This window comes from Bidens hawaiensis, unplaced genomic scaffold, assembly GCF_021521415.1.
Source record: "Bidens hawaiensis isolate Kalapana, Puna unplaced genomic scaffold, B.hawaiensis_p1.1 tig00023068_1, whole genome shotgun sequence".
Lineage (NCBI taxonomy): Eukaryota > Viridiplantae > Streptophyta > Magnoliopsida > Asterales > Asteraceae > Bidens > Bidens hawaiensis.
The window spans coordinates 256,833-279,317 of record NW_027493613.1 but is presented as its reverse complement, the minus strand read 5'-3'; positions in this window follow the sequence as shown (position 1 = coordinate 279,317).

Genomic DNA, 22,485 nt, shown 5'->3' with positions numbered 1-22,485 from the left:
CAAACTATGTTTATATGATATCAAACAAAATTAAACATGTCTAAAATTGGTTAAAATAAACTTAGTACCTTAAGTTCTTGAACTTGGATGAAGAATTATGCTGGTATTTTCCAGATTTATGAAAGTGTGTGTTTTAAAAGATCTCATAATAATTTATAACAATAAAACAAGGCTTAAGGAGTAAGTCCCCTTTGGCGGCCGGACCAAAGGGGCACCCATTTTAGCCCATATTTAATATATTTCAACTCATTTTACGTTCCGTACATGAAATTTCAAGTTCAAATTTATTTTAGATTCGGTTTTTGGCGAGAAAAATATATCGGGTGTGTCAAACAGTGCGGAAAACGAGTGTTTTTCGGTTCTTTTTGTATAAATTTATAAAAACGTAGTATACGTTTGTAAAAATCCAAAGTATTTTCATGGATCGCTTAAAACATTTCAAATAAGTGTTTGGTAAGTCTTTTTCGGCCTAACGGATGATACAATGCTTGGTTTGTAACTATTTTTCGCGTTTAAATCTATAGCGGGTGGTTAAACGTGCATGTTTTCGTTTAACTTGTTTGCTATCGAACTAAGGCCATATTACTAATATTTTAGCTTATATTAAACGTATAACACTTATAGATGGCCCCCCGGGATTTCTGGCTCATAACCTGACCCGTTCGATTAATCGTTCGTTTGTTACGCAAAAGGCATTTATTTGCTTAATCGGTAAATACGTACTGAGGTGTACTTGTTTTGGCTCAAATGTCACAATTATGGGTATTGATCCGCCAGAATTGTTCGACAATAGTGAACAGTCATCCTTGGGCTCTCAAGATCCTGATCTGACACCTGTCTCAGAATCAAAGTTCTCCGGTTGAGAGTAGTTTGCCTTCAACCTCAACACCTTCAGCTAATGTTCCATCAGTTGAGGGGGAGAGTCTCATCAAACAAGTTTTTGGCAGTACTCTCTTTCTATTTGCTATTCCAAATGAATACATTGCTAGTACCTCGTATCAGCATAATACAACAGCTTCTGGTTGGAGAAATCCGCTAATCGATTCACTTGACGAACTCACAAACTTGCCGGCCACCAGCAGTGTTCCAGATCACTCCGTTCCATCAAAAATTCAACGGGATCATCCAATCAAAAATATCATTGGTCCCCTTGAGTCGGGTGTGTCAACCAGAAGTCAAACAGGAAACATAAACAATTGTCTCTACTCCTGTTTCATTTTTCAGATTGAACCAAAATTAGTTGACATGGCACTTCAGGAACCTAGCTGGGTAGATGCAATGCATGAAGAGCTGAATCAGTTTCACAAGCTAAATGTCTGGAAATTGGTGGAATTGCCTAAAGGGAAAAAGTCGCTTGACACGAGATGGGTTTTCAGAAACAAACAAGACGATACTGGGGTTATTGTCAGAAACAAGGCTCGTCTTGTAGTTCGTGGATTTCGTCAGGTAGAAGGGTTGGACTACACAGAAGTTTACGCTCCCGTAGCTCAACTTGAGGCAATTCGTATATTCTTGGCATATGCATCCTATATGGGATTTACTGTCTATCAAATGGATGTCAAGACCGCCTTTCTGTACGGGAAAGTAAAGGAAGAAATCTATGTGGATCAGCCACCAGGTTTAAGAAGTTCTAAGTGTCCTGATCACGTCTACAAGTTAGACAAAGCTCTCTATAGTCTTCACCAAGCCCCTCGGGCGTGGTATGCTACGCTAACGGCTCACTTGTTAGAACATGCTTACAAGCGTGGGACCATTGATCAGACACTGTTTCAGAAGATGGTTGGAAAGGACCTCATCCTTGTCCAAATCTATGTGGATGACATCATTTTCAATTCTACCAGCATCACTTTGTGTACTGAATTTGAGGGGGTTATGAAGAAGAGGTTTGAGATGAGTTCACTGGGAGAGATGACGACATTTTTGGGTTTACAGGTTCGTCAGAGTGCAACAGGGATTTTACTGCATCAAGGGAAATATGTCGAAGACATTCTAGCAAAGTTCGAGTTCCAAGATTCCAAATCGGCAGCAACTCCCATGGCGGAAATACCGCTTCTTTCTTCTGATGCTGAAGGGAAATCCGTAGATCAAACAAACTATCGTTCGATGATCGGATCTCTTATGTATTTCATTGCTAGTCGTCCCGACATCATGTTTGCTATTTGTCAATGCGCGCATTTCCAGGCTAATCCTAAACTCTCTCATTTAATTGCTGTTAAACGTATCTTTCGTTATCTGAAAGGGAAATCGAAGCTTGGTCTTTGGTATGCCAAAAACTCAGAATTTGATTTGTATGCTTTTGCTGACAGCAATTATGGAGGTGATGATATTGACAGGAAATCAACATCTGCGGGATGTCAGTACTTGGGTGATCGCCTGATTTCGTGGCAATGCAAAAACAACAGACGGTGTCTACTTCTACCGCCGAGGCTGAGTATGTGGCTGCTTCCGCATGCTGCTCACAAGTTATATGGATGCAACATCAATTGCTGGATTACGGTTTGGAATTTCTTGACACTCTCATCTTTTGTGATAATGATGCTGCTATTGCTATTGTTAAAAATCCTGTTCAGCATTCCAAAACCAACCACATTGACCTCAAAGTCCATTTTATTCGTGACTTTTACAACCGGAAATTGATTCATCTTGAACAAGTCCACACCGATAATAACGTGGCAGACTTATTTACAAAACCGGTCGGAACAGCTAGGTTCAATGTGCTTGTGGGATTCCTTAAGATGCTTTGTTTTGATGATTGAGTCTTACGTGAGGTAAATTTGTACATAAAAGTTTTTTCGGTTTTCGGTAAAATTTCTGTACAAATTTAGGGGGAGAAAAAGAAAAATACAAAAAGAGTGTGTTTGTGTGTGTGTGTGTTTAAAAAAAAAGTTTTGTTCTTTTGCTTAAAATCATGCCGATTACTCAAGTTCAACGAACATATTTCATATGTTTGGTCCTATCATCAATTCTTGACTCACGGGATAGCCATTAACCTTAGGGCTGAACGTGACCGGGGCAACTGAACATACATAAAAAAAATTGTTTTTGTTTAACTATCGTTTTAAGTTCTCTCACTGAAAATTATGCCGGCCGCCTAAAGTTTGAGGGACACATTTTATGTGTTTGGTCCTATCGTCTACTTGTAGACTCATAGGATAGCCATTCACCAGAAAACTGAAGGTAACTAGGGTGATTGGATTTCAAATTGTCTTCGGGATTATCATCTGGGAAGTGATATTATTATTCAGCTAAAAGCTTTTTAGAAGCTCAAAATATTTTCAAATGAAAATTGATCCAACCTTTGAGAAATGATAGATAAATTGATTTTGTGTGCCTAACGTGTGAAGTTATTAGGCCAAAAAGGCTTTTGAATAGTTATTGATGTGTATGGTAGCTTTCCATGGTAATTAAAAGTTTGAAGTGATATAAACTAAATCTGCTAAACTTATTGTGGAGAGTCATTTTGAAGATGCTTTGCATGTCACTAGATACATCTCTTTGAATGATAGGCAGAAAAGTAATTACCCAGTCATACACGAGCCCGTTAGTGTCTTGATCACCAAAAATATTATATTTTAAAAAAATTGATGTAAATATATATGAAAATTATTATCATTCAAATTTGTTTTCCTTAAGCTTAAAGGGGTCCCAGGGAACTACAGGGGTGGGGCATACAAATAAGTCCTAAACACCCTGAATGTAAGGCTTGTAAGTCCGGATGACATGTAAGTCCAACGTTCAACCTTAAAGCTTAAAATTATTTTTGTATAGAGAAAATTCCTTTGATCAAGAATTAGGGGGTTGGAGTCAAATTGGGGTGATCTGGGGAAAACCAAATACACCTTGAGAATAGATAAGGGGCATCATGGGTCCATAAGTGATGTCCACATAAGCTTTGTGCCTAATTGAATCTAATCATATCACTGGCGAAATGAAAATCATGATAATTACCTGCTATCAACCTTTTCATTATGTCACAATAATGCTGAAAATGAATCATTGTGAAAGTATCTTGATCAATATGATTTCATGTTTGGATCATTTCATAAAAAGGTGTCGTTTGTTAAAACAGCTGAAATTTGATCCCAAAATATGTTAAATTTACTGAAGGCCTAATGGTTAAATTTTTTGTTTTAGTTTAGTTTTTTTTATGTTATTTTTTAATTTTTAGTTTTACCTCATGTTTACTCGTGTCGAAACAAATGTCTTAAGAAATCGTTTTCACATGAATCAAGATCGTTTTTTTGATTTGACGGTTGCAAAATGTCGTGGGCCATTTAGTTGGACCAAATGTGTTCTTGGCCCAGTCATCTTTGGCCCAAGTTGTTTGTGATAATGGCATTCTCGGCTCTTTTTAGTTCTCGGCCAGATCAATTTGGCCCAGAAAACTCAGTCTTATGAGTTCTCTACTTTCAGTAAATGGTTCTCGGCCATATGTTCTCGGTAAATAAATGTTCTTGGCCAAGTGTGATGTGACTAGGTAGTTTAAAAGGCACTCATTACTACTTATTGATCATTCTTGAAACTCACAACTTCTATTATCTTCTAAAATATTTTCTCATTATAACCATCAAATCTTTCACCTACTCGCCACCATACATCTATTCTTGTCTCCTTGAACTTTCAAGTAGATTTCTTTAAAAGGTAAAGAACTCCATTATGGTTCAGAGATTTTAGGTGGTTATAGGATTTTATTGATTCATCATTCAGAAGGTTTGTTTGTTCTATGTTGAAGTTACTAATTATCGGTTTAGTCATTGATTGTAGTTACAGGTTTGGTCATAAATGGTGATTGGCGGTATGTTGAAGATGATGAACAATGCTCTAAGGTTCTCGACATGGACTGACCAGATTCTTTTGATCAATCAGAGAGATCTTCGTTTTGAAGAGGTTTTGAAGCACTCTCGGTCAAACCTTGACCAAGGACTTTTGGTTTCTGCCAAAGATACATCATGTTTGACTTTTCTGAGTCAATCAAGCCTAATACTTGTTGTTGTTCATGATAACAAAGGTCATATTCATCTACTTCAAATGGGTAGTAGCATGACCTGTGCTGGATTTCTAGCCAATTTTTAAAAAAGGCCCTAAATAAGACACTCAACTTCCAAGTATCTATTTAGGAGCCACAATATATACGCCGAAAGGTCTAAATGAAGGTATAGAAGCACGAAGCACTTGTGATCAAGCAATAAACCAAGGGGGAGAATGTTGGGCAATGACTTGTGGTTTATGCTTGTATTTTGGGCTTAGTTTGGGCTGTATTATGTAAACCGAGATCTGTTGATCTCGGTGGGCTTTTGTATGTTTTGGGCCTAGGTTGGTATATCTATATATATGATGTATGTAGTTTAGGTCAAGGTTGTTCGTCCATTATTATTCAATCGTGTAAGTTAAGGGCTTAAGCACCCGACGTATAATATACGTGTGTTTTGAAGCTTCTTCATTGTGTTTGGTGTGTTCTTAATCGTTTCTCACATAATCAACGTAGTGGTTAGTTTCCGCCTAACCATTAAGTATATTGATATCGCATTGAAAGATCTCTCACTGGACTTACAGTGTCCAAGCAAAAACATCGGCGTTTTTGACCAGTATTTGTTTCAAGAAGACCCGTACTGTTTCTGAAATAGTCGCCCTGATAGTAACGGTCTGTTTTGGGTACATCGGATTGACGACGCATTTCTCTGGTGCTGTTCGCAATGCCTTTTTGGGGACCTTTGCGGGCTTCGACCCTTCTGTTGCATAACTATGCTTGTTAACTCGGATGATAGCTATCCCCTTTCTTGTAGGCACCCCGACCACAGTCGAAGGATTGGCATTGAAATCACCAATCGCTTCTCGCCCTAAGATAATGTCGTGTTTAGATCTCGCGGGTAGTAAGAGGAACTCAACATCCTCGGTCCTTGTAAGAATTCCGTCACTGAGCGTGACTGGGAACGTAATGACCCCCTTAGGGTGCATAACTTCATACCCAAACCCAGAAACTGGGTCGTGCACAGGATTCAATTTTGCCTTGTCTTCATCATCCAGCTGCTCGAAGCATTGTTCGTACATTATATCGGATATACTCCCAGTGTCAAAGAAGACATACTGGGACCTATAATGGCCGAACAGTCCTATGATAAGTAGAGGTTGCTTAATGCATGGGCCCCCTTTTACTCTTGGATAAACCACATGTTCGCTTTTCCATTCATCTTCCTCCATCTCTATCCGCAGGTCCCCTTGGATCATATGCATGTTCAAGTCTTAGATCTGTTTCTTTGGGGGGGCTTTATCTGCGGAAGTCGTGTTCTTCCGTGGGCCTTGCCGCACGTTCTTGAGTAGGTGCTCAAGATTTTCGGATTTGATGGCGGATTTGATTTAATTTCTCAGGCTCACACATTCGACTGTGTCATGCCCGATGTCTTCATGAAACATGTAGTGCTTATTCAGGTTTAGGTTCACCTACCTGGTCATCGGCTGTGGCTTCCTGAACTCGATGTTTTCCGTTGTCAGGATTTTGGACGGAGTCTTCTTTAATGGAGTCCAATGTTGTTGATCAAACTTACCCGCTTTTCTATCTTTCTACTTTTGCCCGATTGGTGACCTGGCATCGAACTATTTGGAAGAACTTTCCGGAGGTTGAATTCTAGACCAGATCGAACCCTTCTCTTCTTTTTTGGGTTGGGCGTTCCTTGGTTCAGAATTCGTGCTTTGTTTTGATTTTCTCGCCCCAACAGTTTTTCTGTGGCTTCAAAGACCTTGGCCGCGGACATAATCCCGTCCCAAATCTTAGGCATACCATCTCTTCCAGTCAAACAGCAGACCATCTCTGGACTTTCGCGTTCACCCTAAATGCCCCCCTCAGCATATCTTCGTTGATTCCACCAATATTCAAGATCTCGTTGTTAAATCTGGTGATAAAATTTTCTAACGACTCATTGTCCCGGCGAACAACTATTAGGCCTAGTTATTTGGTTTGTACTTAGTTTGTTTGTTTTGTTTGAGCTGTGAATGTAAACCGAGATCCCTTCGGATCTCGGTAGGCTTTTGGTTAGTATTGGGCTTTAATGGTTAGTTCCCTATATATATAGAATGCATTGTATAGGGTTAGGAGTTGGTTCATTCACTGGTTCTTGGCCGTCTGAGGGTTATCACAGACGAGTATTGTATTGTTAGTGCTTAAGCACCCGACGTTAATATTAACGTGTGTTTTGAAGCTATTCTCGTGTTCTACGTGTTTGTGTTTACTTCTGTTCTTGAATCATCTAGTGTTGGAATTCCGCACAAACACCTATATTGTTGATATCATAATTGTAGTGATCTAGATTCAGGACTTACAATTGGTATCAGAGCCTTAGACCTATTCAGGCTCGTTATTGTGATATCAAGGATTCAAGATCTTGATTTATTGGTGGTTTGCTTGTATTTTCGGTGAACAGATGATTGGAAAAGAAGGAGATTCAATTTTGGGAAAATATTGGTTTTATTTTGGAAACAACTCAAAATCCCAACTTTCTCGGAAGTTTGTTACGCTACAGATTGACCTTTGGTGAGAAAACTTGTTCTCGACCACAATCAGTTCAAGAAAACTTGTTCTCGGCCACAATCAGTTCAAGAAAACTTGTTCTCGGCCACAATCTGTTCAAGAATCCTTGTCCTCAGCTACAAGTTGTTCTCGGTTGACTTTGGGTTTTCGGTCAACTTTTGTAGTTCTCGGTCAATATTGTTCTCAGTCAACATTGGTGTTCTCTGTTCTCTGTTCTCTTTTGGGCCTGATTAATTTGATTTGGGCCTGGTTCTTGGACATTAAAACTTTCTGGACTTGAATTAATCTCAAACTAATGGATCAGTTAACAAACAGAAATGTTTCAACCAACACTTCACTCCATCAAGAACTTGACTCCATAATGGGGACCACCACTCGAATACCCCATCTCTTATCTCATGAGGGGTTTAGTGAATGGAAATTTTGTTTTTAAAAGTGCGTTAATATGAAGGATCCCAAATTTTGGAGATGTATTCTTAGGGGGCCTCAAAAAATTACCTATCAACGTGAAAACTCGAATGAAATTCTTGTGAAGCCTGTTACCTTGTATGATGATGATGATTTTGATAAATTTGAGGAAGATGAAAAGGCACCTTCAACTTTAATCATGGCACTTTCACCTGAGATTGCCCTTGGTTTTAGAGAACTTCAATCTGCTAAGGAACTATGGGAGGCATTAATCGAGGTGTATGAGGGAAACGAAGACATGAAAAGGAGTCGCCAAGACTTGCTGCGACAAAAGTTCAACATGTTTAACCATGTTCTGGGGGATTCGTTGGAAACTCAACTCCAAACGTTCATATCTTTAGTGACTGAAATGAGATCTGCGAGTATGTATCTAGCAACTTCAGAGATAAACAACAAACTGGTAAACTCATTGCCAAAGAGTTTGGATATGAATGTTGCTGTTATCAAGAAGACTAAAGATCTCAACAGAATGTTCATCTCTGAGATGATGGCTACTATCAAGGCATGTGATATGGATGACAAGCAACGTGAAATAAACCATTAGAAATCTTACAATGCAGCTGGTCACAACGTTGCCTCCAACAATGCTCTTATTTCTCAAGATAGTTTCTCTATGTTCAAGGCCAGTCAGCAACCTCCAACCCAAGGAAACTTTCAGATGTTTAAGTCCACGCAAGGCCATTCATCCTCTATTCCGCCTCAACCAACTCCATTTTTCTTCACTAAGTCTGCTCAATCTTCATTAGCTCAACCTTTATCTGCTGGTGCTGCTCAAGGTCAGAACTCAAGTCAGATTCCCTCCATTCCGAAAGAGACTCAGGAGAACATAGCTCTAATGGCAGGATTCATGAACTGCTATAATGCTTTCCTAGCTGGAGATTTGGTTCAACGTGTTGTGACTGCTGAACTCGATCAGATTCACCCTGATGATGTTGAAGAAATGGACATCTCTTGGCAAATCGCCATGGCAATATTTCGTGCCAAGAAATTCACTAAGAGGACTGGTAGAAATAATTGGAACATGCCTAATAATCAGAAGGTGGGGTTTAACAAGAACACTCTGAGATGCTATAACTGTCATGAGCCGGGTCATTTTGCTCGTGAATGTACTAACCCAGCGAAGGAAGGAAACACAGAAAGGGCGCTGGTTCCAGTGGGTAATGTTAGGGGAAATGTTGGTGATAGTTCGGGAAATGGTGAAAAGGGATTGGTTGCTCAACAGTTTTCTTGGGAGGATCAGATGGCTGCTCTCAACATTGGAAATCAGACCGCAAATTTTGCAAATGTTGAAGACATTGAAGAGGAAAACGTTGCTGAGGAGCAAATCAAGGAACTTCAGTTCGCATATATGGCGTTCACCTCTCCCGACTCATCTGAGGTAAGTTTTCAACCATGTTCTCAAGATTGTGTTGATAAGATAGAATTATATAGGCTCCACAATAATAACTTAATTAGAGACATGGAAAGAGTTAAATCTGAAAACTTTAAACTCAAGAAAAACGAAAAAGGTTTTCTAGATAAAATAGAAGCAAATAAAAAGGATTTTTCTAAGCTGAAGTCTGAATTTAGTCTAAAATGTTGTCATTACCTAGATGCCAAACAAGAAATTGTTGAATTAACTGCTAAGCTGGAAGCCTCTAAATTGGAAATTTTGGATCTAACTAGTAAATTTGAAAGAGCTGAACTACATTTTAAAAAATTCGAGGGTTCCAGTAGAATAGTTGACTCAATGATTGAAAATCAATTGTGGTGGAAAAAAAACAAAGGTGAAGGCATAGGTTATAGTAATGTTCCACCACCTTATCATCACAATTATGTTAGTACTCCTGTTACCAAAGAACAGGAAGAAGAGGTAAAAGGCTTGCAGTACGGCAAACTAGATACAAATGATGAAGCTAATTCCGTGAATGCAAGTGCATCCACTTCAAGAGTGAACGATTCTAAAGTGTTTGCTTCATGTGTAGAAAAAGTAACTGTGAGGGAATGGACTGATGAGGACGACGACCCTTGTTTTGAATGTAATAATGACATTATTTCTGATGTTCCTTTAAAACTGCCTGTTTTAAATTCTGTTATTCCGACTGTTTGTGTGGGCTCAGTTTCAAAGAGCAAGGATTTTTGTGTGATTGATTCGGCTAATATTTTGAATTCTGACAATGTGGTTTCAAATAAAATTAAAAATTCAGAATCAAACAAATATTTACCACCTAAATTTGTTAAAGAGGGATGCTCTAATGACAAACACGGTGATAAGCTGAATAATGTAAAAAGGGGCCATCGCAATTTTCAGCAAACTGGTCCTCACAACCAGTCCAGACGAGGAGTTGCCCAAAATGATTTCTACATAAAACGTCAAAAACATGTTTTAATTGTGGCACTCCTGGTCATATTGCCAGAAATTATCCACATCGTCCATATGTTCCTTATTATGGATATTATCAGAGGAATATGCCATATATGCATCATAATTCGTACAGGCAAAGATTCAGGCATAGTCAGGTTAATTCCTCTGACGATGATTGGAACCGAAACAAATCTGGCAGGTTTAGTTCTCATCAGACCAAGCCTAACATGTTTCGAAAAAGGGTTAGAAAAGGTGCTTCGGTTTCAAAAGCGAACACAAATTTTAAGCCAAAACGGGTGGAAAACACAACCTCGTCTTCTTCTAACCCCAAAACACCGGAGGTTACGACAACCATTCGTACATATAATTCCAAATCATACAATGGTAGACACAAATGGTTGCCTAAATCTCCGGCAAAGGAATCTGAAAAATCCACGTTTGATGATAAAAGGGACATGTCATGTCAACCCGTGACAGCTTTAAATGCATCAGGGTCACCCAGTGTAACTATGGACTGGGTACCAAAATCTAACTAATCCCGCGCTTTGTGCAGGGACAGCTATGGAGGAATATCATCATACCTTGGTATGTTGATAGTGGCTGTTCCAGGCACATGACAGGAGACATTTCCCAACTACACGACATTCAAACTTTTAACGGTGGATATGTGTCCTTCGTGGGAGGAGAAAAGGGAAAGATCACACAGAAGGGTACTGTAAGTAATGGTGTTCTAAGATTTGAAAATGTTAATTTCGTTCCTGAATTGAAGCACAGTTTGCTGAGCGTGTCACAAATCTGTGACAAAGGGTTTTCAACTCTCTTTACTAAGAAAGAATGTTTGATTTTGAAACCTGGTATCATTATACCAGAAGACTGGATTCTTGTTCGATCACAACGAAAGGATAATGCTTATGTGATCGACATGAACAAAAATGTTCCTGATGAAATAACATGCTTGCTTTCAAAAGTGTCAGAACACAATGCTATGCTTTGGCATCGTTGTCTTGGTCATGCTAATACAAAAAATTTAAATCGTCTTGCTAAAAATGATTGGTCTGTGGCTTACCCATTAAAGATTTTGTTACTATTGAAAAATGCGTGGCTTGTGCCTTGGGTAAACATCATCGAAAAACTCATAAAACAAAATTGATCAACACCATCTCATCAGTTTTTCAACTGCTACATATGGATCTCTTTGGTCCAGTGCATGTTTTGAGTCTTTCACGCAGCTCTTATTGTCTTGTTATTAATGATGACTACTCACATTTTACTTGGGTGTTTTTCTTGTCGAATAAGAGTGAAACTGCAGATTTGATCAAAAGGTTTATAGTGCTCATGGAGAACCAACTGAACTTGAAGCTGAAGGGAATACGCTGTGATAATGGTACAGAATTCAAGAATGCATCATTAAATTATTTCTGCTCAGAGAGGAGAGTGCTTCGTCAATATAGTTCAGCACGGACACCACAAAATAATGGTGTGGCTGAAAGAAGAAACCGAACTCTTATTGAAGCTGCAAGGACGTAGTTGTGTGATTCTAAGCTGCCATTATTTTTCTGGGCAGAAGCTATTAATACGGCCTGTTATGTTCAGAATCGGGTGATAATCAACAAATCACAAATGAAGACTCCTTATGAGATTGTCTATGGACATAAGACTACTGTCGCGCACTTCAAGGCTTTTGGTTGCCAATGCACTCTACTGAACCTCCAGTCTACTCCGAAATTTAGGGCCAAAGCTGATGATTGCTACTTTGTTGGTTATGCGGGCCATACTGCTTACAGGGTCTACAACAAGTCTACCAAACAGATTCTAGAATCTTATGATGTACATTGGTTGGAAGAAAATGAGACTGATGCTCGTGTTGGTCCGGACTGGTTATTCGATTATAATGAACTCTTCAAACCGTTCAATGTGTTTCTGGTCATCAACACAGAACTTTCAGGCAGCACTACAGTGGATGCTGAGAAAGATGACTCACATGCAGTATCCCACATCTCTCCACTCTTGGATGATGATGTCCCTGAACTAGTTAATGGCGACAAACCCGCATCTGTTTCTCAGCCGAAAGCAGTTCCAGAAAATGAATATTCGCAAAGTCCGTATGAAAATACCGTGACAGTAGGGGGAGAGTCCTATTCGTCAGATTTTCTGGAGCACACTATTTCCCGATGTCATTCCAAGTGAATATGTCGCCAGCATTTCGTACTAACATAGTACAGCGACCTCCGGATGGAAGAACCCCCTTGCTAACATTGACGTAAATTTGTCAAACTTGAATTCCACCAGTGATGTTTCCGATCAATTACTTCCCTCAAGAATTTAGAAAGATCATCCAATTGAGAACGTCATAGGTCCTCTTGAAACGGGCGTGTCCACCAGAAGTCAGACTGGAAATATAAACAGTTGTTTGTTTTCCTGTTTCATATCTCAGATAGAGCCAAAGACTATAGACATGGCCCTCCAGGAACCCAGTTGGGTAGACGCTATGCATGAAGAGTTAAATCAGTTTGATAAGTTGAAAGTTTGGAGATTGGTTGAGTTACCGGAGGGAAAGAAAGCACTTGATACGAGATGGGTGTTCTGAAACAAGCAAGATGACACCAGGGTTATGTTCGAAACAAGGCTCAATTGGTAGTTCGTGGGTTTCGTCAAGTTGAAGGGTTGGATTACACTGAGGTTAATGCTCCAGTGGCTAGACTTGAAGCCATCAGAATATTTTTGGCCTACGCTTCATTTATGGGGTTCACAGTGTATCAAATGGACGTTAAGGCTGTATTTCTGTATGGCGAGGTCAAGGAAGAGATATATGTGGAACAGCCACCGGGTTTTACTGATTCTACGAAGCCAAATCATGTTTACAAGTTAGAAAAGGCATTGTATGGGCTTCATCAGGCTCCTCGAGCATGGTATGCTACATTGAAAGCACATCTTCTAGATCATGGCTACAAGCGAGGAACCATTGCTCAAACCCTGTTCCGTAAAACTGTCGGAAAAGATTTAATCTTAGTCCAGATCTATGTAGACGACATTATTTTTGGATCCACCAGTGCTGAATTGTGTGCAGAATTTGAATAAGTAATGATGAAACGATTTGAGATGAGTTCGCTGGGTGAAATGACAACATTTCTGGGATTACAGGTTCGCCAAAGCTCGGCAGGAATTTTACTGCATCAAGGGAAGTATGTTGAGGATATGCTCGCAAAGTTTGAGTTTCAAGACTTCAAGAGTGCTAAAACTCCCATGGCGGAAAGGCCTTTACTGTCATTTGATCCGGAAGGGAGTCCCGTAGATCAAACATACTATCGATCAATGATCGGGTCTCTAATGTAACTCACCGCCAGCCGACCCGATATCATGTTTGCAGTCTGTTAATGTGCTCGTTTCCAGGCTAATCCTAAACTCTCTCATTTAATTGCTGTCAAACGTATTTTTAGATATCTGAAGGGACAACCGAAGTTAGGTCTTTGGTATCCCAAACAATCAGAATTTGATCTCTACGCTTTTGCTGATAGCAATTATGGTGGAGATGACATTGACAGGAAATCTACATCTGCCGGATGCCAGTTCTTAGGAGATCGTCTCATTTCATGGCAGTGTAAGAAACAACAGACGGTGTTCACCTCGACCGCCGAAGCTGAATATGTCGCTGCATCAGCTTGTTGTTCTCAGGTTATATGGATGCAAAATCAACTGCTGGATTATGGTTTGGAATTTCTTGATACTCCCATCTTTTGTGATAATGATGCTGCCATTATAATTGTTAAGAATCCAGTTCAACATTATAAAACCAAGCACATCGATGTTAAAATTCATTTTATTCGTGACTGTTAGGACCGAAAATTGATTCACCTTGAACAAGTTCACACTGATAATAATGTGGCGGACTTATTTACAAAACCGATCGGAACAGCCAAATTTAATGTGCTTGTGAGTTTTCTTAAAATGCTTCGTTTCGAGGATTGAGTCTTTTTGAGTGTAAACTCGTACATATCTTCTTAATTTGTACAATTTTAGAGGGAGAAAAATCAAAAAGCCAAAATTAGTGTGTGTGTGTGATTAATTAAAAAAAAAATTTGTGTAAGTTTCATTTTCGCTTAAAATTATGACGGTTGCTTAAGTTTGAAGAACATATACTTGTATATGTTTGGTCCGGTGATCTACTTGTAGAGTCACAGAGGATAGCCATTTGTCTAAAGACTGAAAGCATCTGGGGCGATTGTGATATGTTTTGTGTTTTGAATTCTTTCACTTAAAATTATGTCGGTAACTCTAAGTTGGAAGGACATGTATTTTCATATGTGTTTGGTCCTGTTAACCACTTGTGGACATACGGGGTAGCCATTTACCTGAAACCTAAGAGTGACCGGGGTGATAGAGTCTCAAACTGTCTTTTGGGAAATGATATTACTATTCAGTTAACAGCTTTTGGGAAGCTTCAAATATTCTCAAATGAAAATTGATCCAACCTTTGTAAAATGATAGATATATTGTTTCTGTGTGCCTAAAGGGTGAAGTTATTAAGCTTAAAAGGCTCTAGAAAAGTCATTGATCTGGTGGTAGCTTTCCATGATGCATAAAAGTTGAAGTGATATAAACTAAATTTGCTAAACTTACTGTGGAGAGTCATTTTGAAGAAATGTGCATGTCTCCATATACATCTCTCCGAATGATAGACTGAAAAGCAATTACCCAGACATACATGAGCCCGTTAGTGTCTTGATCACCTAAAATGTTTTGTTTCTAAGTTATTTTAAAAAAAAATTGATTATTGTGGTACTTAAAATTTTTTTTTCGTTTTTCAAAAGCTTAACGGGCCAAACTAGAACTACAGAGATGGGGGCATAAAAGTAAATCCTGTCATGTCTCGAATGAAAGGCCTGTAAGTCCGGATGGCTTGTAAGTCTAACCTTCAACCTTAAAGCTCAAATTTTTGTTTAATTTTCAAATAAAAACCTTTTTGATCAAGTACTAGGGGGTTGAAGTCAAATTTGGGTGATCTGGGGAAAGCCAAATACGTTTTGAGAAAAGATAGGAGGCGTCACTGATCCATGAGTGATGTTTATCTAAGCTTTATGCCGAACTGAACCTAATTCATATCACTGATGCAATGAAAGTCATGCTAAGTTTGTTTTACCTGCTATCAACCTGTCTCTTTATGTCATAAAAACGCTGAACATGAATCCTTGTGACAACATCTTAAACAATATGATTTCATGTTCGGATCTTTTCGTAAAAGACGGCGATTTTACAAAACTGAAATTTGATCCCAATCTGCAAAAATCTCAAAAATATTATTCTTGTATTTTTCTCTTTTTACTATGCTTGTTCTCTTTATGTTTTTTTTATCTCGAAATCACTCTCCTCGAAACATATGATTTAACTGGGCGGTTTTCTATGTGTTTATATTACTTTGGGCTTTAGACTGGCTTGTCAGGTATGAGATTACATGTCTTTGGGCTGAAACAAAGGGTTGGGCTTGTTGTGGGTTCTCGGCCCATCTCTTTTGGGTATAAATGATATTTATCCCAGATTTTGTTCTCATTCATTCAAAAACACTTTCATATTTCAAACCATTCAGTCGAAAATCCCACAAACATAAGCTAATCACACTTCATTGTATTTGGTGTTCTTTTGATCGTGTTATAGGTATTGGATTGTCTTAGGGTTAATTGTTGGAAGTTAAAGGGGTTTCGTTGCAGGATTAATGGAGATTTCGGTGACTTGGAGAAGACGACACACATTCCAAGAAGAAACCTAAAGGGTTCTCTGTCCCCAGCTGTCAAGGAGTTCTCGGTTGACTTTCGTTGACCGAGATCTCCCAGCCTTGACCGAGAACTCATGTTCTCGGTTGACTTTCGTTGACCGAAATCTCCAGGCCTTGACCGAGAACTCATGTTCTCGGGTTGACTTTCGTTGACCGAAAACGCTGGAATTAACCGAGAACTCATGTTCTCGGTTCATCTGGACTGAAAACACTTGTCTTGTTGACAAAAAACTGTTTGTGGACCGAGATCAATTGTGAAACTATTATTTTATTTTCCTTTTGGTCCACCAAATGTGATCTTGTCATCATTGGCCCCTCATGTCTTAAAAATGACTAATTTGCTTTAAAAAATAACTATAGTCAAGTTCGTATTTACTAACTTGATTCGTTTGGTGCAGAAATGGCTGATCAGGCTCCGTTAAAGTTTGTGGACACACATAACATAGTTGGACATTTGTTTGATCCACCATTGGCCCACAAGGAATTCAAGTGTATGATTGTCGGCCTCAACACTTGCAGGATTTCTCACGCATTACGAGAAAACCCTGTCATTTGCAGAAAGATGATCACTGATTTTTGGAATAATGCCTCAATCAATCCACGAGGAGCAGATGGAGTTGTGTCGATAGACTCCAAAGTGCAGAATAAGCCGGTCGTCATCATAGAGACTATTATAAGGGATGTGCTTTTGTTTGGTGATCAACCTGATCACCCAACAGAATACTCTGCTACTGCCGTCTCTGAGATTATTACCAGGATGGGTTATGAGGGTGCTTATCCTCCAGCAATCAAGAAACTATTTCGCCCATACTAGAGGTTTTTGATACACACGTTCTTCACATGCGTGTCTGGAAGAAAGGGGGGATCTGACGAGATCAGTCATACTCAGATCTCTGCTATTGTTGCTCTGATCATGGATTGGAATTACAACTATTCCAAGTTCGTTTTTAGTGAAATGATGAGCAATCTGAAAGGAAAGAAGAAAGATATGTTCCTCATGTATCCCAGCTTTCTGCAAATGATTTTTGACTCTCACTACACCGACCTTGTCAAATCTGTTGATACATTAGATACGAAGTCAATGGGACCCAACACCTTTGGGTTAATGAAGCAGTCCAGGAAAGGCTCCAAGATTGTCTATCAGGGCCTCAATGCTCTGGAAAAGTTTGGTAAATTTGCTGAGACTGAAGCTGTACCAGTTACAGCTCAAATTGTCAATAAACATGTGATACCTGTTCAAAGGCAGTCTGCTGCATTCGAGATCAGTTCAGATGAAGAAGAAGAGACAGAACACCGTGAAAAGGATACTGCTCTGACTGATGAGCAATTAAGAGATTTTGAAGCCTTCAAAGAATTATTACAGTCAACCGCTTTGAAGCCTCCTCAGGCAGTTGTTGTAAATGAAGAAGTTGATATCCCTGAGGAACCAGCCGCTGATCTCATTCCACGAAAGTGCAGAAAGAAAGATCCGAGATCGGGCGTGCTGGTTCGTGAAACTGAAACAACAACCACAACACCAGCAACAATCACAACCACTAGCCTACAGCAACAATCACAACCTGAGTCACAAGCTCCAGAGACTCATGTTGAACCATGTTCATCCACTGCAGAGCCACTGACTCAAGATCAGATGCTTGATGACATTGCTTGTGAATTTGACTTTGAGTCAGATATTCCATCCACTGATGAGGCTACTATACCATTCACTGATGTTGCTTCTGGATCTTCTGACCCGTCCAATCTGGATCAGTCAAGCTCAAGTGTTTCGGAAAAGGTTGCTCAGATTCTGGCCACGCAAGAAAGATATTTGCAAGATAAAGGCAAGGGAGTGGTGCTTGAAGATGCTCCCGTTGATGTGCAAGCTCTTCAACGTAGAGTCTTTGAACTTGAAAAAGATTCTGTCATGAAAGATGTGCGTATTCAAGAGCTGGAAGCCAGCAATTCTGATAAAGACTCCAAGATCAAAGAGCTTCAATCCAACATGGGAGAGTTAACTGCCGTTTATCTAGACCTCCAACAAAAGCTTGTTCAAAAGTTTGGAGATGAATTCAAGAGCAGTGATGATAAAACCTCAAAGATGCCCAACGTTGATCAAAGTGGTAGCTCTACTGTTCGTCAGGCTAAAATATTAGATGAATCTGAGACACTGAAACAGTATCTATCTGAACCTCCACTCACCAAAGAAAAGTCGGATAGAATTCAGAAGAAGCTGTTGGTGATGAAAAAATCCAATCAAAATGTTGAATCATCCGATCACCCAGACAGATTCGTTGTTACTCTTTAAAAGGGTTTTTCGGATAAATATGGAGATCGTTCTGGAGTTGTGTCATGGGGTTTTGATGCTGAAAAGAACATGTGGTGGGTTAAACGGAAGTCCGGGACCACTGAGTACTATAATAAGATGAAAGACTTTGGTTCTTGAACTAAGGTGGATCTCAGTGATTTGATAAACTCCCCATTCCATAATCCAACAAATGATAAACGTGGTAGGGATTTCTGGAACTTTCTGAGAAATCAAGTTGATCAAGGCTTTCCAAAGATGCCAACTGCAAAATAGTTCTTGAAGAAAGTAAAGGGGGTCGTGGATCCAAAGACAAGAAAGAAAATGGTCAATGTCATGTGGCCTGCTACAAAGAAAGTCACTCGTATTCCTATGCCTAAAGCTATTCGAGATGGTACTCTGGTTAATATGAGATTCTGGATGTATGATAGTTAAACTGCTACCGTGGTTGTACGTCTGCAGAAGGGCAATGGGCAGTATAGATTTGTTGACCCACGAGATCTGCTGAAGCTTGGAGAGAAAGACATCAAGACGCTCAGTGCATTTCAGATAATTGTCGACCCGATTTTTGAACCTGCTGCAAAAGAATATACAAGCATGGTGGCTTCTATTATCAGATGCAAATTTTGGGCAGGTGGTTTGAAAGACGCTGACATCAATCATATGGAGCATGATTGAGAACCAAGCTACAAACCAAGGGGGAGATTGTTGGGCCTAGTTATTTGGTTTGTACTTAGTTTGTTTGTTTTGTTTGGCTGTGTATGTAAACCGAGATCCCTTCGGATCTCGGTGGGCTTTTGGTTAGTTTTGGGCTTGAATGGTTAGTTCCCTATATATATAGAATGCATTGTATAGGATTAGGAGTTGGTTCATTCACTGGTTCTTGGCCGTCTGAGGGTTATCACAGACGAGTATTGTATTGTTAGTGCTTAAGCACCCGACGTTAATATTAACGTATGTTTTGAAGCTATTCTCGTGTTCTACGTGTTTGTGTTTACTTGTGTTCTTGAATCATCTAGTGTTGGAATTCTGCACCAACACCTAGATTGTTGATATCATAATTGTATTGATCCAGATTCGGGACTTACAACAACACTCAAGATTTCTGAGGGGTCGTGCGTATGCTTGCGCTGTTGACTAAAGTGCTGTGAGAACTTGGCAACCAAGTCATCCCAGCTTTTGATTTGTCCGTCCGGAAATTTTTCGAACCATTCCCTTGCTGCCCCTGTTAGTGTCAATGCGAACATGTGACACCATTAGGGGAACGTCCGTCCGCTTACCCCCCCCCCCCCAACTGCTACGAAATTTAGCAAGTGATCACTTGGGTCTGTCATTCCATTGTATTTCCCGCAGAATGAATTTTGATTTTTCTGCGAACGCGGCTGGCCGGTAGGGTTTGGTAAAATCTTCTTCAGCATCATTGTAGTATTCAGTGTGTTTCACCACCGATCGCGGGCGACTGGTGTCTTCCCTGGCGTAATCCCGGCTATCCTCACTGGCATAACCGTCTTCCTGACAAGTGACCTCTCTCCTTCTTCATGAAGCGTGGCTGTTATCATGTAGGGTTCTGCGAGACGGGACCTGCTGAGTCTGAAAACTCTTTCCATGGCTTTTCGTAAGTGAACGACCAACTGACTGACTACACGTCATCTTCCAGATCTTGAGCACGTCGAACCGCCGACGGCGGCGACGGAGGTGGTGATTCATATGTCAAGGTTCTGGCTTGTAGCTGATTCATTCTCACCCGTCGTTCATACCCCTCTTTCAACCTTAGTTGTTCCTGTTGGTACCACTCGTCCAGAGTAAGAATAGCTTTTCCAGATCGAGACTGGTGACGAACTCTTGTATCGTCACCGTAGAGTCTAGGAAAATCGCCGGTTCGTCTTCCAGAACTGGCATACGAGTGGTATGGCGGGGCTCAACGTATCCGTACCTTGGGAATTCTCTGGTCCCGTCTTCCAAAATCGGAGTTCGGTTATTTCGACGAGGTGCCAAATCTTCATGCCTCGGGAACTCTCTGGTCCTGTCTTCCAGGACCGGAGGTAAGTTGTTCCAACGAGGTGCTACCGGCGTTTGTCCCTCGAGGAAGGACTCATGAAGGACTTCAGAACGTCGAATTCTAGCCGTAGCGACTGCAGACGGTTGTTGGTTCTGACTCATTTTCAGATCACGAAAAAACTTACAACAAATCGTTTGAATGACCGTATTTCTATCAACAAACGAATGGCACCAATGAAGAAACACACATCCGAACTTACGTTTACCCCCAGATCTGAGTCTACTGAGTAACACTGACGTCAGATCCAAGCTATCAGCCTGTAAAACAAAGCGCCGTGAGTCTCGTTACGGGAAGGACATGATGGGGGGGTCTTCCCGTAACCATCCTCTGGAGTGAGAATAAGTACTATTCTGATCGGAATAATCAATACAAGTACAATTAATTGTGTAAGGCTTGTGAGAGTGAATGAATGAATACCTGTAAGCAGTGTACTTCATATTTATGGCTGAATGTGGGGGAAGGTGATTCGTGGAGTTGTCACTATCGTAATATTCCCTTTTTACCTGAAAGGACACGTGTCGATCCTTTATTGGTCGTGTCAGCCTGGCTGTGGCCTTTACGTGCGAGACGTGGTGGCCATTACGTGCCTAGGTGTCACCTTTCCATTGGTCGATGTCACCATCAGGGAATATTTGGGAAATCTTCTAGAAGTAGTTTGTTACAACTGCTCTTCCATATCACATGGGGATCACATGTGGTAAGTCCCTTGTGTTGGTTGAAGGTTCCTCCCGCGGATGCTAATTGGTAATCTGCTTACTACGATGGATACCCGCGAAGCATGTTTTCGGAACTATGGACCACTTGGCTGGTCTCATGCTGACTGCAAGTGTTTGCCCATGTGTTCCTCTGGTGGATGTTTATTGATGATCCGTGGGTTGAGTAAGGGTCTGCGAATTGGATTAGGGATCTGAGGGTAGCTTTTACTACCCTACCTCTATAATATACTTGTTTGAAACGTGTTATTTTTTCTAATTCTTACTTGGGCATTTTCACAAATACTTGAAGGGCAACATAAATCATCCTATAAATAAACTTGTTTTAATCCTGTTATGTAAACATAAAGCTGAGAATCAACCTGGTTCCATTCAATTAGAAGAATGGAACAAAACTGAACATTCGAAGCATAAAAACATTACATAATCCATCAAATATTTAACCGGTTGATCTAACGTTGAATTAAAGAACAAACATAGAAAGATTAAACGATCAGAGTCATGATTAAGAGGAGGCGGTTCTTTGAATCATTCAATTGAATAACCCGCTTGATAACCATCTAAGATTAAAATCAAGATTGAAGCTGGGTGTCATGACCGTAAATCTGATGCACACCTTAAAAAGGTTGACAAGAACACGCAGATCTAATAACACAAAGGCCTATTGAATGTCCCGTCGGAATCAGAATATTCAAAGGATGGGAATGAAGGTATGAGACAAACACAAGAGCGAAAAAAGAGCAATAATCAGTAAGCACGATACAAAGACAAAGATTTACTGTATTAAATATATTATTCAATGAAACAGTAAATGGAAAGTCTAGGGTTTCGTGAAAGCGGCGGCGGCGGCGGTACGAGGAAAAAATGGAATATTCTTTAGAATGTTTTCTCTTATCCTTTTGTGCCACTCGCTTTCTCTCTCGTGTCCCTAAAGCAGATAACCTAGTACTCTATTTATAACCCTAACATTCCTTCTAGAATCCCTAATCAGTGCATAATGAATGACAAAACAAAAATAATACAAGTGTAGTCTTCGAGCATGATATCTATTTTGCTCAAGTAAACTTCTTATGCAGTGTATGCTCGATGAGTTGCTTCGAGCTTACTTTATTTAGAATAATTTCAGATAGAAATTATTCTTCTCTAGCATGCTTCATTCTTCTTGACTAATCCTTGCTTTGCTCGAAGTTGTCCTTCGAGCAAGCTTATTTTTCTTGATGTCTTCAATTGTGTATTGAACTTATTAGCAATCTTCATCACGCTTGGATTTGAAGCTTGCTTGGAACTGAACTATGCTCTAAGTCTATACTTCGCAACATTGAAATCTTCTT